Below are 14,730 nucleotides of genomic sequence, written 5' to 3'. Positions count from 1 at the left end.
AGGTCACACAGGAGAGACATTACAGACCAGGGATTACAAACCAGGTCTTTCTGACTCCTAGGCCGTGCTGCCTGTATGTGCACTTACAAGAGCTATGAGCTATGAGCGCTTACTACAAGTCAGTTTAGCTCTCTGTGTCTCAGTTACTTCATCTGTAAAATGGGGATGAGACGGTGAGCCCCACGTGGGACAGGGCCTGTGTTCAACCCAATTTGCCTGTATCCACCCCAGCACATAGTACAGCGGTCTGCACATTGTCAGCGCTTAACAAATGCCACAATTACTGTTATTATTAGTATTATTGCTATGTGCAGAGCACTGTACTGAGCCCTTGGAAAAGTCTAATACAACAGAATTAGCAGACTGGTTCCCTGCCCGTAATGAGCTTCCAGACTGGAGAACTTGAGCAGCCCTAAAAGCACAGGTTTGGGAGTCAGAGGAAGTTGTTCCTAATCCCGGCTCTGCCACTCGGCTGCTGTAACCTTGGGTAAAGTCACCTAACTTCTCTGAGCCTCAGTTCCCTCACCTCTGAAATGGGGATTCAGAGTGTGAACCCCATGTGGGACATGGACGTTATTAAACCTGATTACTTTGTATCCACCCCAACGCTTAGGAAAATGTTTGGCACATAGGAAGTGCTTAACAAATTCCATGATTCTGATTCTGATTAGAGGACCGGCCATGCTCTGGGAAGGCTCCTCATTTCATAGAGCCAAATGGCACTACCCCGATCCCAAACTGAGCAGCAGAGACTGGCCAAGTTCTGACTCGTGCCCTTATGGAAGGGGAGTGGTGGGGCTTGGGGCACAGTCCACAAAGAAAGCCGGGAAAAGGAAGATCCTCAGGGCACATGGACGAAGACTGCAGATCAGAGACCATAGGTTGGGTGGCGGGGGGGCGGGGGGCGAGGGATCGTGTGGAGGAAAGGAGGGGTGGGGGAGCGAAAAGGGGAAGGGCTCAAGCCCTGCCTGGCCATCGATTGTGATGTACTACTGATGTCAGAGCCCGGGCGCGAGGGGTCTGCCCGTTGGGGACAGGAAGTGTTTATTGGAACGTTGGCCGAGGTTTTGGTAGTCGTTGTAGAGTTCGTGGTGCTTTCGGTGGTAGTTTGGTGGTTCGGAGTATGAGAGCAGATTGGAACGTAGAGAGGAGAGAGAAGGATTTCGTTTATTTGTTGAGGGAAGGTGTTTGCGGAGGGGTAGGAAGAAGCGGGGGAGACTTGTTATGGGCTAGGGAGGGGGACTTTAGAGTAGAGAAGAGTAGAGTAGAGCAGAGTAGAAAAGCGTCGAGTGATAACGATCAGCGGAATGTCTCGATTCATCCGGTCAGTCCACTCTTGTGTCCGCGGGCCCGAGATGTGGTCAGCTGGAAGGGCAAGAGAGGGGGAACGGGCGGGGGTCCAGGCTGGGGCCAGGGGTTGGGGGCCGAAGGGAATCAGGGGCTGAGGAGCAGGAGAAGGAAGGAGGCGAAGGGGAGGGGAGGAGGGGAGGACAGCGGCAGTTATGGCAGAGAAGCAGCGTGGCCAGAGAAGCAGCGTGGCTCATTGGAAAGAGCCCGGGCTTTGGAGTCAGAGGTCATGGGTTCAAATCCCGGCTCCGCCAATTGTCAGCTGTGTGACTTTGGGCAAGTCACTTAACTTCTCTGGGCCTCAGTTACCTCATCTGTAAAATGGGGATGAAGACAGTGAGCCCCCCGTGGGACAACCCGATCACTTTATAATCTCCCCAGCGCTTAGAACAGTGCTTTGCACATAGTAAGCGCTTAATAAATGCTATCATTATTATTATTATTATTACTATTATTATTATTGTGGGAGGTGCTGGAGGTGCCTCCCCCATTCCTAATCTGCGAGGGAAAGCCGAGGCCGGGGACTGGGAGAGGTAGGTGCCCCATTCCAGGAGCCTCGTTCAACCCCCTTTACGTCTCCCTCTCTTTCAACTCTTCCTACGGCTCCAGGATAATTTTTTTCTGCAAGTGAGACCTCCAGGATGCGGCGCTTCCTGGAATGGGCCCGAAAGGCTCATTCCAGAAGGCTTTTTGCGGAAGCGATGAGCAACGGTGAGGAGCCTGTGAGACGGTAGTGGACAGAGTGCGGGCCTATCAGACGAAGGACCTGGGTTCTGATCCCAGCTCTGCCCCTGTCTGCTGGGTGACCTTAGGCAAGTCAGGTCACTTCCCCATGCCTCAGTTACCTCGTCAGGAAAATGGAGAACGATTGTGAACCCACATGTGAGACATGGACTGTGTTCAGCCCTATTAACTTCTGTTTACCTTAGCGCTTAATAGATTGTTTGGCACAGAGTAAGTGCATAGGAAGTACGGCAAACGAAATTAATAGAAAGAGTAGATGGAGGTGGGGGGGCAGAGGCCTGGTTTTTTTTGGTGGGGGGTGGCGAGGGGCCGGGTGCAGCCCTGTCCTCAGAATGTTCTGGAGCTGGCGGGGTGTTTGGGGGAGGGAATTGGGGGCAGGAGGCAAAGAGACCCAGACACAATGCTTGGCCCATAGTAAGCGCTTAACAAATACCATCATCATCATCACTGAGCGAGTTCTCACCGCGGGGTTTCTCCATCCTTCCCAGGGCGGTGTTTTGATCTCGTCCTCAGTGAGCTCTACGAACCCTAGTCCCACGGCGATCTGGTGGTAAGAGCCAACACTCCCTGGGCTTGGTCATTCCTCTGGGCCTGGGCCTCTCCGGGACCGGGGGTGCGAGGTTGGGAGAAGGGCGGGTAGGGGAAGGTCTCCTTGGTATGTAAGGCGGTAGTGGGGAGGGGCCACAAATTCTAATCCCTGCTCTGCCATCTATCTGCCTTGGAACCTTAGGTAAGTCATTTCACTTCTCGGGGCCTCAGTTCCCTCAACTGGAAAATGGGGATTGACAAAGCATGCCCCAGGTGCTACACGGACTATGTCTAACCCGATTTGCTTGGACTCACCCCAGAGCTTGATACAGTGCCTGGCCCACTGTAAACTCAATAAATATCACAAGAACTGTTATTATTATTATTGCTACCATTGTTCTTACTATTAAATGTTCAGAATGTGCCATCGCTCCTTGACCCCCGTTTCTCCTCCCACCAGTCCTGGACCAGGAACCTGACCTCGCCCCAGAAAAGTAACCTCTCCCTGCAAGTCCTGTATTGTTTGAGGAGCCCCAACCTGACCAGGGTGGGGCAGGCAATGCGGATACTCTCCATCCTGCTTCAGTGAACACAGCCTTAGAAAATCAGGTAGGAACCAGGGGTTGGGGGGAGGGAGGGGTTTGAGGAGGGAAGGGTTGGGAGTGGGATTGACCTTTGATGTCAGGCAATAAGTGGCGTGTTGGGGTGGGGGGGTCGGGATTGTAGACCAACTGAGAGACACAAGGCACAGTGGTGTGTCGCAAGTCACATAGAGAGGCAGAGTTGCCCTTTGTCTCCTAGACCCAGGGCCTGGGAGACAGAAGGGCCTGCATTCCAATCCTGGCTCTGATATTTGGTTGCTGTGTGATCTTAGCAAGTCACTCCACATCTCTGGGCCTCAGCTCCCTCATGTGAAAAATGGGGATCAAGACACTGAGCCCTATGTGGTATAGCTACTGTATCCATCCCGATAATCGTGCACCTACACCAGCATTAAGTGCAGTGACTGCCACATGCCAAGTGCTTAACCAATACAATAAACCCCTGATTGTAGCCAGTCCCTGTGATGTAAGCCAGCACCATTGATCGATGGCATTGATCGAGTGATCACTGGACTAAGCGCTTGGGAGAGTAACACACAGTAGAGTTTGTGGACACATTCTCTGTCCCCAACAAGCTTACAGTCTTGAAGGGGGAGACAGATATGATGACCAATAAATGATTTAGGGATGCTCTATTGTTTCCTGCTCTTGGGGCTTTCTGCCACCTGAGACCTCCCTCACTCTTCTCAAGTCACGATAAGGTGGTGGTCACATCCCCCTGCTCCCTCAGGGAAATACTCCTCTGGCTACTTCCCCATTTCCCTAAAGGTGGGGCTCTAGGAGGTAATTGTATCAGACAAGAAAGCTCCTGGACATTTGCCTTCTCCAAATCCTTTCCTGAGTCCATTGTGCCTTTTTGCCTGCTCAAAGATTAGGCTGAGGATTTCCCAGACAGTAAGGTATTCTCTCATTAACCATGTCTAACTTGGAGACCCACCGTGTACCTATATATACCCATATATACAGGGCCCCATTCTCACAAAAAAAAAAAAAACCCAAAAGAAAATGGAATGCTAAATATCACAAAAATTCCTGGAAGATGGGCACAGGAAGCCCATAATCCTGCCATGAGCCTTGACTCCACTCTCTCCTTCCAACCACACAGTCCGGGCAGCACTAAATCCCCTCAGTTCTACCTTCACAATATCGCCCCCATCCCCCCTTCCTCTCCATCCAATCGGCTATCACACTGATGCAAGCACTTATTCTATCCCTCCTTGATTATTGTAACAGCCTCCTTGCTGACCTCCCTGCCTCCTCTGTCTCCACACTCTAGTCCATATTCCATTCTGCCTCCCGAAACGTTTTCCTGCAAAAACGTTCAGACCATGTATCCCCACTCCTCAAGAAATTCCAGCGGTTGCTTATCAGTGGAAAGAGCACGGGCCTGGGAGTTGGAGGTCATGGGTTCTAATCCCGGCTTCCCTACATTTCTGCTGTGTGACCTTGGGCAAGTCACTTAACATCTCTAAGCTCAATTACCTCATCTGTAAAATGGGGATTAAGACTGTGAGCCCCACGTGGGACAACGTGATCACCTTGTATCCCCCCAGCGCTTAGAACAGTGCTTTGCGCATAGTAAGCGCCTAACAAATTCCATCATCATTATTATTGCATTATTATACACCTCTACTTCAAACAAACACTCCTCACCCTGGCCTTTGAAACACTTCGTCACTTTGCCCCTCCTACCTCACCTCGCTTCTTTCCTAATTCAACCCAGGCGGCATGATTCGTTCCTCTAACGCTAATCTTCTCACTTTACTGCGATCTCTTCTATCTCGCCGTCGATCTCCCGCCCACATCCTCCCTCTAGTCCAGAGTGTCCGCCATCTTTCATATCAGACAGGTAACAATAGTAATTATAATGGCATTTCTTCAGTGCTTACAATGTGCCAAGCACTGTTCTAAGCCCTGGAATAGAAGGTTATCAGGTTGTCCTACTTGGGGCTCACAGTCTTAATTCCCATTTTACAGAAGAGGTAACCGAGGCACAGATAAGTTAAGTAATTTGCCCAAAGTACCACAGCTGTCAAGTGGTGGTGCCGGGATTCGAACCCCCGACCTCTGACTCCAAATCCCGGGCTTTTTCCACTGAGCCACGCTGCTTCTCTGCTTCAGATACTTTCTGTCCCCCACTTCGAAACCATAGCAAAGGCACTTCTCCTCCAAAAAGCTTACCCTGGCTAGGCCCACCTCTCCTCTTCTCCCACTCCCTTCTGTGCCGCTCTCACTTGCTCCTTCATTCATCTTCACTCTGATCCCCACAGCATATCGGTATGTATCTGCTTAGAACTGTAATTTATTTTTTTAATCTATTTATCATTTACTGATTTATATGAATGCCTGTCGCCCCCTCAAGACTGTAAGCACGTCGTGAGCAGGAATGTGTTTGTTGGTTGTTCTAGTTTACTCTCCCAAGCTCTTAGTACAGTGCCTGACACACAATGAGCGCTCAATGACTGCGGTTGAATGTCTGAGTGAATGGATGAACGAATAGGAATCAGTAACTAAAGTGAACATATCATTTCTCCCCATCTGTCGTCTCCACAAAATGGCACATTTTATCTACAATGGCAATGTTTCCAGATATGGAAACCAAAGAATTAGGCATTCTGAGACCTACATTTTCCTGATTTTATATCTTCTCGTGTGTCTGTAGTATTTAATGATGTCCCTGGTGCACAACACAACTTGTTAGGGTACCATTGTAGGTGAAATGTGGCCCTGGGAATCGTGGCGGTGTGCACACAAAATAGTCTTCCAAATACACAATCCAGACTTATTTTCGGTTACGCCCTGCTGAACGTGCAGTAGCTCAATGGGGCGATACTCAAAATTGTTCCACGGGACAGGACTCATTGGAATCTCTATTTATGAGTCTCTCAAATTTTAAAAAATGGGAGTTCTATAAGGGCAGTGAGCAATACTGAACATCAAAGAACAGGAAAAATCAGTCAGTCAATCATATTTTTTAAGCACTTCCGGTGTTCAGAGCACTGTACTAAGCGAATGGGTGAGTCCGATATAACAGCAAACGAAACCATTCCCTGTCCACCATGTGCTGACAGTCTAGAGGGGGGAGACAGATAGTAGGAGAAAACAAAAGACGAGAGCTATGGACATGAGTGCCGTGGGGCTGGCTGGCTGACTGGCTGGCTGGGGGAATGAATAAATAGAGAAGGTCATGGTGACGCAGAAGGGAGTGGGAGAAGATGGAAAAGAGGGGGCTTAGTCAGAGAAGATTTCGTGGAGGAGATGTGCCTTCAGTAAGTCATATCCTGTCGGATCTGAGGAGAGAGGGTGCTCCAGGCCAGAGGTGTGTCATGGGTGATAGGTTAGCGGCAGTCTGGATGAGATGGAGGTACAGTGAGTACCTTGAATACAGTAAGTACAGTGAGGAAGTTGGCATTAGAAGTGTGAAGTGCGCGGGCTGGTTTGTAGTAGAAAATCAGTAGGAAATAGGGGGCAAGGTGGTGGTGTGCTTACCCACTGGTGAGGAGTTTCCGCCTGATGCGGAAGTGGATGGGCAACCACTGGAGGTTCTTGAGAAGCGGGAGTCTCTTGCTCTCCCTTCTGCAGCTTCTCCCCGCTCAGTTCGCCAACACTTCCGGTCCCCTGCTCTGTGGACTGGAGCCAGACTAGCAGGCCCGGGCCTGTGAGGTGGTGGGGCCTTCACCGCTTTGCTGCTTGGGGCCCAGACTGCCGGGCCGGGCAGGGTTAGTGGGGTGGAGATGGAAGGGGGTCGGTGGGAGGGGCGGACACGAAGGGAAGGGATGTCAGGCGGGGTTGTCGAATTCGACTTTGACCGTCTGCCTCCCCGATGACCTCCAGGCGGCCGACTTGGCAAGGAGCATGTTTGAGCACCACATCCCCTCCGGCCTCAAGGCTGGGAAGACCCTCTTCAAGGAAGCTCTGGCCCTGCTGGCCTGTCACCACATTTGGGAAACAGTGCAGGTCTTCCTCGAGTACTCAATACCTCTGAACGGGTACGGCCACCATCTCCCCCCAGCTCCCCGGGACGGAAAGGCCCCAGCTGGGACAGACCCGGGAAGAGCGACACCGGATCCCTCCGGGGCGGGGGGCCTAGTGCGGGCTTCGGCAGTTGTTTGGAGTCTGGGGGTCTCGGCTCTCCTTGGCCTCCGCCTGAGGGGCCTGTCCTGGGTGGGAGGTGCTGGCAGGTGGGTGGTGGGGAGATTCCCAGGTCCCAAGCCTGCAATCCAGGGCCCCTGCAATGCCTTGGTCCCCTCTGGGGCTGGCCCCTGGGCCGGTGCTGGGGGAGAGGTGGGAAAAGTTGAGTCCGGGTTGTGGCTACACAGGCAGGTCCTTGAGGTTTGAAAATCTGTCTGGGCAGATGCTTGCATCGGCTCCCGCATGCTGCAGGAACTGCTCCATAGGGTGTTGGTACGACCTTTACCTGAGGAGAGCAACAGGACGGAGTGGGACAGGCACACCCGAGGCTCCATCGCGGTGAGCCCCAGATGGACGGATCGAAGGGCAGGCCTGGACTGGCGCCCGCAGCCCTCAGCCGCAGCCTCACACCTCCTCCACTTCTTCCCACTCCCTACGACCCATCCCCTGCTGCCTGGGGAGGTTGCCCAGGGTGCCAAGTGTTGGAGTCGGGGGCGGTCCTCGAGGGCACAGAGGGCCATGCTCCGAAAGGGGCCATCTAGCTGGGTGCTGAATATCCCTGTCCGGGGCTTCGGCCCAAAGAGGGCCCTGGGAGTGGGGTCGAAGGGAGCAGTGGACAGAGGCCAGGGGACAGGTTGGGTTGGGGGAGACTTCTGGCTGAGCCCTTCTACCATTTCACCATGCTGTGAACACGCTATATGAGCTTCTCTTTGCTGTGGAGTACTCGGAGGCTGTTGTTCAACTCCTCCCCCAGGTCTTCCGGGCCTTCATCATCCAGATCCAATATGTGCTGGAGCTGGGCCGTGGAGCCCACCGTCCCCTCCGCCCTCAGTCCCTGGAGGTGAGCGACTTGAGGGATGCGGAGTTGTGGGAGAGAGACCCGTGAAGGAGGTACTCCAAGTGCGGATGGCTCATCCCCTGATCACCGGACAGATCCCTCGGGGACTCTGCGTCATGGCTGGGGGCTCCCATGGCCGCCGAGCCAGTGATCCGGGCGTCTGGGAGGCCCGAGCAGGAATGCCAGGAAGCTCCTGGTCCAGGTTGTTCCTGCTGGTCTGGGGACCAAACATGGCAGGGATGGTCGGTTTGGAGGCCAGGTCTCGTGTGTCCTACCCCTGGGGGTAGGGGTTGCCTGTGACAGAACAAGGCTTTTTTGGGACGTGCCCAGAATTGGCAGGACTGACACACACCCTCTGGTCCTCTCGCACCACCCACGCCGCGCCGAACCCTCCAAACCCCGTTGCTTTCTGGACGGCTCTGGAGGCCACGAGAGGGCTTCTGTCCACCAGAGGATGTTGGCAGAGCTTCATATCCATGGAGTTGCACGATGACTGGCACCTCTTCTCATCCCTCAACACCTTCCAGGAGGCCGTGGCCCTTCTGGCCAGATGTGTGTGTGTGTGTGTGTGTGTGTGTGTGTGTGTGTGTGTGTGTGTGTGTGTGTGTGTGACGGGGTGGGCAGGATCCCCCAAGAAATTGGTCTGGACGAGCGGGTGGGAAGTAGCCTCCGCAGTTAACTGCCCTACCCTTGGCCTTCCCCGAACTCCTATTCCCTGGCCCCAGGGTTTCCCGGACTCCTATCTGAGATCAGCCCTGCGGGGCTGTTTCCCCCAGGACCCTGGTCTAGAGCAGGTGCCCGATGGTGGCCGAACTCCTGCAAATGGTGGCCTGCTCTTTGAAGGAGAAAGGCTCTCAGGGCCGGAGTGTGGCCATGGGGCTGCTGGCCGAGGTAAGAACCGGGGTCTAGGGCCCCGGAGAGAAGGCTCAGATTCGCAGTGGGCACTGTCACCTTCAGGCAGGGACTCCCGGACCCTGAACCCCGGGTCTCAGGGTGGGCAGAGGTTGGAGGGGAGCGGGGAGGTTCTGGTCCCTGCCCCTGTCCCAAACAGCTTGGCACCCGTTGCCCCCTCGCCGCGGGTCCCGGCTCCGCCTTCCCGAGCATCAAGCTCCCGCCCCGCTCGCCTACGAGGTCCAGACGCAGGCACGGTTTTCCTTGGCAGTTGATCTGGACCCCCAGCCTGAAGACTGTCCTGGATCCCAAGGTCGTGCGGTTCATCCTCTGGGAGGTCCTAAAGGACCCCGACCCCGTGGTGCGGGTCATCAGCCTGCAGGCCCTCACCAGCCTTCCCCTCAACCAAGACAAGGTCAGAAACCCAGGCCTAGGGCCCCCAGGCCTAGGCTAGGTAACCCCAGCCCGGGACCCGGACTGTCTTTGAGAGCCCCCCGTCCCCGGGTAGGGCCCAGATGTGGCAGGAGAAGCGGGACGACAAAGGACTCCCGGGAGCGGTAGGGGGCGGCCCCGGGGTGGGCAGTCCTGGTTGGGGCCCAGGATCGAGGGGTCAGGGGCTGCCGTCTCGGGGCGGACCGTCTCACCGTCGCCCTCTTTGCCCTCGTCTCCTCAGCGCCCAGTGCTCCTTGCTCAGCTCCCCTTCCTTCTGGAGGGCACCACCCGGAAGGACCAGGAGGGGCTCCTAGCGGCCATGGACGCGGCGACTCTCAGCGCCCGCCGCCTGGGCAGTGGGGGACTCGGCCACCTCCGTAAGGGCATCGTCCTCATGCTGAACCCGTTCTTTGACGACGTGAGTCTGAGGGGCTCGAGGGGACAGGGGAGCAGCCGCCGCAGGGCCGGAGCCCGGGAACTCCCGCCCCGACCCCGGCTGTGCCAAAGCCCAGAGGCGGCCGCTTCCACAGCTCCCACAGGGCTCGGGGCATCGGCTGCCCTTCCGCAGCTCGTCACACCCTCGACGAGCCACGGCTCTCCCCCGCCCCCCCGCCCGGCACTGCGTCCCCCCCTATGCTAGCGATGTCCTCCCTCCTTACTCTTCCCCCAAAGACCTCAGTCCCCTGGTTGTCCCTGCCCTGGGGTCCCCAGCCCCTTCTCCTGTTCCTGCCGCCCCCCCATCTCCTGCCCCCCCCCCTCCAGCGGGGATTTCTCCTCAGGAGAGACCACAAGTGCGGGTGGCAGCCCTGGAGCTGCAGGCAGCCGTGGCCGGCGGCTGTGTGACGGATCCCAAATCCCGTCTCCATCAGAAGCTGATCCGCTGCCTCCTCCCCGTCCTCTTCCACCTGAAGGATGAGCACCCGAAAGTGGCCAGAGTGAGTCTCCCCCACCCTCCACAGTACCCATCCTCTCTGGGCCCCTAGCCCGGGGCTCTGCCGCCCCCTGACACCCACCACTCGGGTTCTCCGTTTCCAGAAAGCCAGATATACATTCTTCTGGCTGGCCCAGAATATCGGCTGGAGGCACTCCAGTGTCGTCGGGTGGATATTGAGGTGGGAAGAGAGGGAGAGCACGGGCTACGGTACCATCTAGATGGCCTTGGTGTGTACATCAGGGATGGGTGGGGGCTGTGAGGGGGTGTCCTTGAGTCTGGGGTGGGAACTGTGGGCGCGGATCCCTCCTGTGGGGCACATCGGTGGGACGTGTTGGGTAATTACTCTGTACACAGCACTGTACCGAGCTCCTCGGAGAGCACAGTTGAATGGTTGGTGGACACGTTCTCGGCCCGCAATGACCTTACAGTCTAGAGGGGTTGATTTGCGAAAGGGACCAGGAGGAGGTTGAGAGTCCCGTGCCTTGTAGTGGAAGTGGAAGTTGGAGAGTTGGAGCGCATAGTCAAGGAGGCTGGGGATGGGTTGGGGTCTCTCACTTTCCTTCTACTCCTCCCAAAATGAAGAGCTTTGGGGACTTCCATCCTATTTTCTTGTCCCAAGGTCTGGCCTATACCAACTGCATCCAATCAGACGTCAAATATGTGGCCGTTGTCTTCCTCGTTGAGTGGGGAGTGGAGGGCACTGGGGAAAGCAAGGAAACAAACAAACCAAAAAGCAACAAAATAACGCCACACTATCTGGCCCGACCCCTTTTCTTGGCCAGATCCCAGAGGAGGCCTCTCTTGGCTCCTCCTCTCTGACTCCGGAGCTGGATATGGAAGCCAAGTCCTTCCAGTAGTCCTTCCGGGAAGCGGTTGGACGGATGGATGGGCAAACAAACGAGGAAAATAATGGTTTCTTTCATTTCCCCACAGTACACACCATCACTCTCTATACCACAAGCCCGCTACTCTCCTACAAGGCGTTCAAAATCATTATCTTTGTCCAGAAACGCTCTGGGCATATTACTCCCCTCCTCAAAAATCTCCAGTGGCTACCAATCAATCTGCGCATCAGGCAGAAACTCCTCACCCTGGGCTTCAAGGCTGTCCATCACCTCGCCCCCTCCTACCTCACCTCCCTTCTCTCCTTCTACTGCCCAGCCCGCAACCTCCACTCCTCCACCGCTAATCTCCTCACTGTACCTCGTTCTCACCTGTCCCGCCGTCGACCCCCGGCCCACGTCATCCCCCGGGCCTGGAATGCCCTCCCTCTGCCCCTCCGCCAAGCTAGCTCTCTTCCTCCCTTCAAGGCCCTGCTGAGAGCTCACCTCCTCCAGGAGGCCTTCCCAGACTGAACCCCTTCCTTCCTCTCCCCCTCGTCCCCCTCTCCATCCCCCCCATCTGACCTCCTTCCCTTCCCCACAGCACCTGTATATATGTATATATGGTTGTACATATTTATTACTCTATTTATTTATTTATTTATTTATTTATTTATTTTACTTGCACATTTCTATCCTGTTTATTTTATTTTGTTGGTATGTTTGGTTCTGTTCTCTGTCTCCCCCTTTTAGACTGTGACCCCACTGTTGGGTAGGGACTGTCTCTATCTGTTGCCAATTTGTACTTCCCAAGCGCTTAGTACAGTGCTCTGCACACAGTAAGCGCTCAATAAATACGATTGATTGATTGATTGATTGATTGCTATTCCAGAGTGAGTCCAAAACAAAGACACGCATACTTTCCATCTATCCCCTAATCTCTCTCTCTGGCTCTCTCTCTCTCTCTCTCTGTCTCTCTCTCTGTCTCTGTCTCTGTCTCTGTCTCTCTCTCTCTCTCTCTCTCTCTCTCTCTCTCTTTCCTTCTACTGTCTCGCCATGCTCTGTGTTTCCTCCTCTGTCTTCCTTTTCTCTTTCACTCGACTTTCTGAATGCTGGCCCTCTGAGCCTCTAGCAGCTATTTCCCGCTAGACTGCTAGCTCCTTATGGGCTGGGAGATCTGTCTGCTCATTCTAGGTGACTATATTCTCCCTAGCGCTTAATGCAGTGCTGTACACATGGTAAGCGCTCTGGAAATATCATCGACTGACGGATTGATTCCTCTGCCGTCTTCTTTCCTCTGTCTCGCCTTTCAGGCTTTCCCATCTCCACAACCCTGGGTGTGTGGTGGTAGAAGGACAGAACGAGGCGAGGGGAATTTATGGGCTGAGGAGATTGGAGTTGGATGGGGAGTGGAGGACTCTTCCCAGGTCACCGAGGCATGATCAAAGTGGGGGAGGGAAACAGCTTCTAGTGGAGGACTGCTTTGCATCTCACGTGTTCTTTACCACCCCTTTCCAGAAATTGACGCTCTGAAAAACGACTCCTCGTCCCAGATCCGCAGATTCCTGAACACCTACGAACGGAGACTGAAAGAGAACGATGAACCGTTCTTCTGAAGGCCCCCACCCCGAGGGAGAAAAGAAACCTAGGAGGACGAGGTGGCATCAGGACGGTCCTGGGGCACCGGGTCTGGAGCAGCGGGGGCTGCCTTGGGACGTGCCATGGGTTCCGGTCCCAGAAGAATGGACAGAATCCCGTCCCGAGACAGCCATGTGAGGTTAGGTCGCTCAGGGGACTCGGCCTCCTCCGAGATCCCCCAATTTTGCCTTGTCCGCCCCCGGGAGCATGGGGGCCAACCTGGGTGTGGACTCTAACTCCAGGACTCTGGAACGGTGGGTTCAGGACCAAGCCGATGTCAGAATCCCACTTCTTTCCCGAGCGGTGGGGCCTGACTTTCCTTCAGCCAGCGGGATGGTAGGGAGTTGGCGCGGGGTTTAGATTGGAGTGCCACTAGAGTCTAGGGGTGCGGCGGAGAGGGGGTGACCCGTCGGCCCTAGACGGCTCAGCCCCCAGGCTTCTGGGACACTGTTCTTCAGGTCGCAAGGCCACAGGTCAGAACTGGATTCCATGCTCTCTGTGTGATGCCATCGGAGGAGGAGGAAGGCCAGGATCAGGTGGAGAAGATGGCCAATACTGGTGGAGGAGGAGGTCCAGGACCAAGCAGAGATCAAGGATAAGCCAGCGGAAGAGGAACAGAGCAGGTGGATGATGTGGGCCAGAACCTTGGGACAGAGGGGGCAACGACCAGGTTCGAGGAGGAGGAGGAGGAGGGCCAGGAGTAGGTGGAGGAGGGGAGCCACAGACAGACAGATGAGGAGGGTCAGGACCAGGTGGAGAAGGAGGTCTCGGACCAGGGATTTGGGGAAGGCCAGGATCAGGTGCAGAAGGAGGACGAGGACCAAGTGAAGTAGGAATAATTGAACCAGGGGGTGTAGGTGGGCCAGGACCAAGTGGAGGAAGAGAGTCAGGACCAGGAGGAGGAGGATGGCTATAATCAGGCACAGCAGGAGGACCAGGACCAGGAGGAGGAGGAGGAGGAGGGATAAGGCCAGGCAGAGGTGGAGGCCCAGGGCCTGGTCAGAGAACGGGGCGTTGGAAAGAAGATCAAGGTCAGGTGCAGGAAAAGGACCAGGATCAGGGCCAGGAACAGACGGAAGAGGGGGACCAGGAACAGCCAGAAGAGGTATTAATAGACCAGGCAGATGAGGAGGGCCAGGGTCAAGCAGAGGAGGAGGGCCAGGGTCAGGCAGAGGAGAAGGGCCAAGATGCGGTGGAGGATGAGGTTTTGGACCAGGACAAGAAGGAGGACCAGGAACAAGGGGAGGAGGTGGACAATGGACAAGGCCTGGGAGTAGGGTCAGGTCTGGGTAAAGGAGGAGGGCAGAGATAGGGCGGGGGAGCAGGGTCAGGAACAGGGAGAGGAGGAGGGTCAAAATCGATCAGAATAAGAAGTAGGAGGACCAAGACCAGGTGGAGGGGAAGAAAGGCAAGGACCAGGCCAAGAAGGAGGGCCAGGAGCAGGCAGGGGAGGAGGGCCATATTAGGCAGAGGAGAAAGGTCAAAACCAGGCGCCAGAGGAGGGCCTAGACCGGACGGAGGATGAGAGCCGGGACCAGGCATAGTAGAAGAACCAAAGCCAGGTGGAGGATGGGGACTGTGGAGAGTCGGGGCGACTGTGGATGGTGGGGAGACTCACTTTGTGCACTGTCGGATGTGCGTCCTATAGTTGAGCAAGACCCGGAGGAGGCAGCGGACCAGGTCCTACTACAGGTAGGCCTCTTCCTCAGTCACCCAGCTGCGTGCCACGGCTGCTAGGAATTCCAGGGCTGCGACCCGCACTTGGGGGCCTACGCTGGAGTGTGTGGGAGGAGGAGGAGATGGGAGGGGGTCTTCTGGCACCGT

At 55.4% G+C, this 14,730-nt stretch overlaps 1 pseudogene; it reads left to right on the top strand.

The window, feature by feature from the left end:
- Positions 1-1,307: 1,307 nt before the first annotated feature.
- Positions 1,308-12,884, top strand: LOC119921572 (annotated as a pseudogene).
- The last annotated feature ends 1,846 nt before the right edge of the window (positions 12,885-14,730 follow it).

Source organism: Tachyglossus aculeatus (assembly GCF_015852505.1).
Source record: "Tachyglossus aculeatus isolate mTacAcu1 chromosome 12 unlocalized genomic scaffold, mTacAcu1.pri SUPER_6_unloc_3, whole genome shotgun sequence".
Lineage (NCBI taxonomy): Eukaryota > Metazoa > Chordata > Mammalia > Monotremata > Tachyglossidae > Tachyglossus > Tachyglossus aculeatus.
The sequence above is the reverse complement of the archived record's forward strand: the minus strand, read 5'-3'. Positions and strand labels throughout refer to the sequence as shown.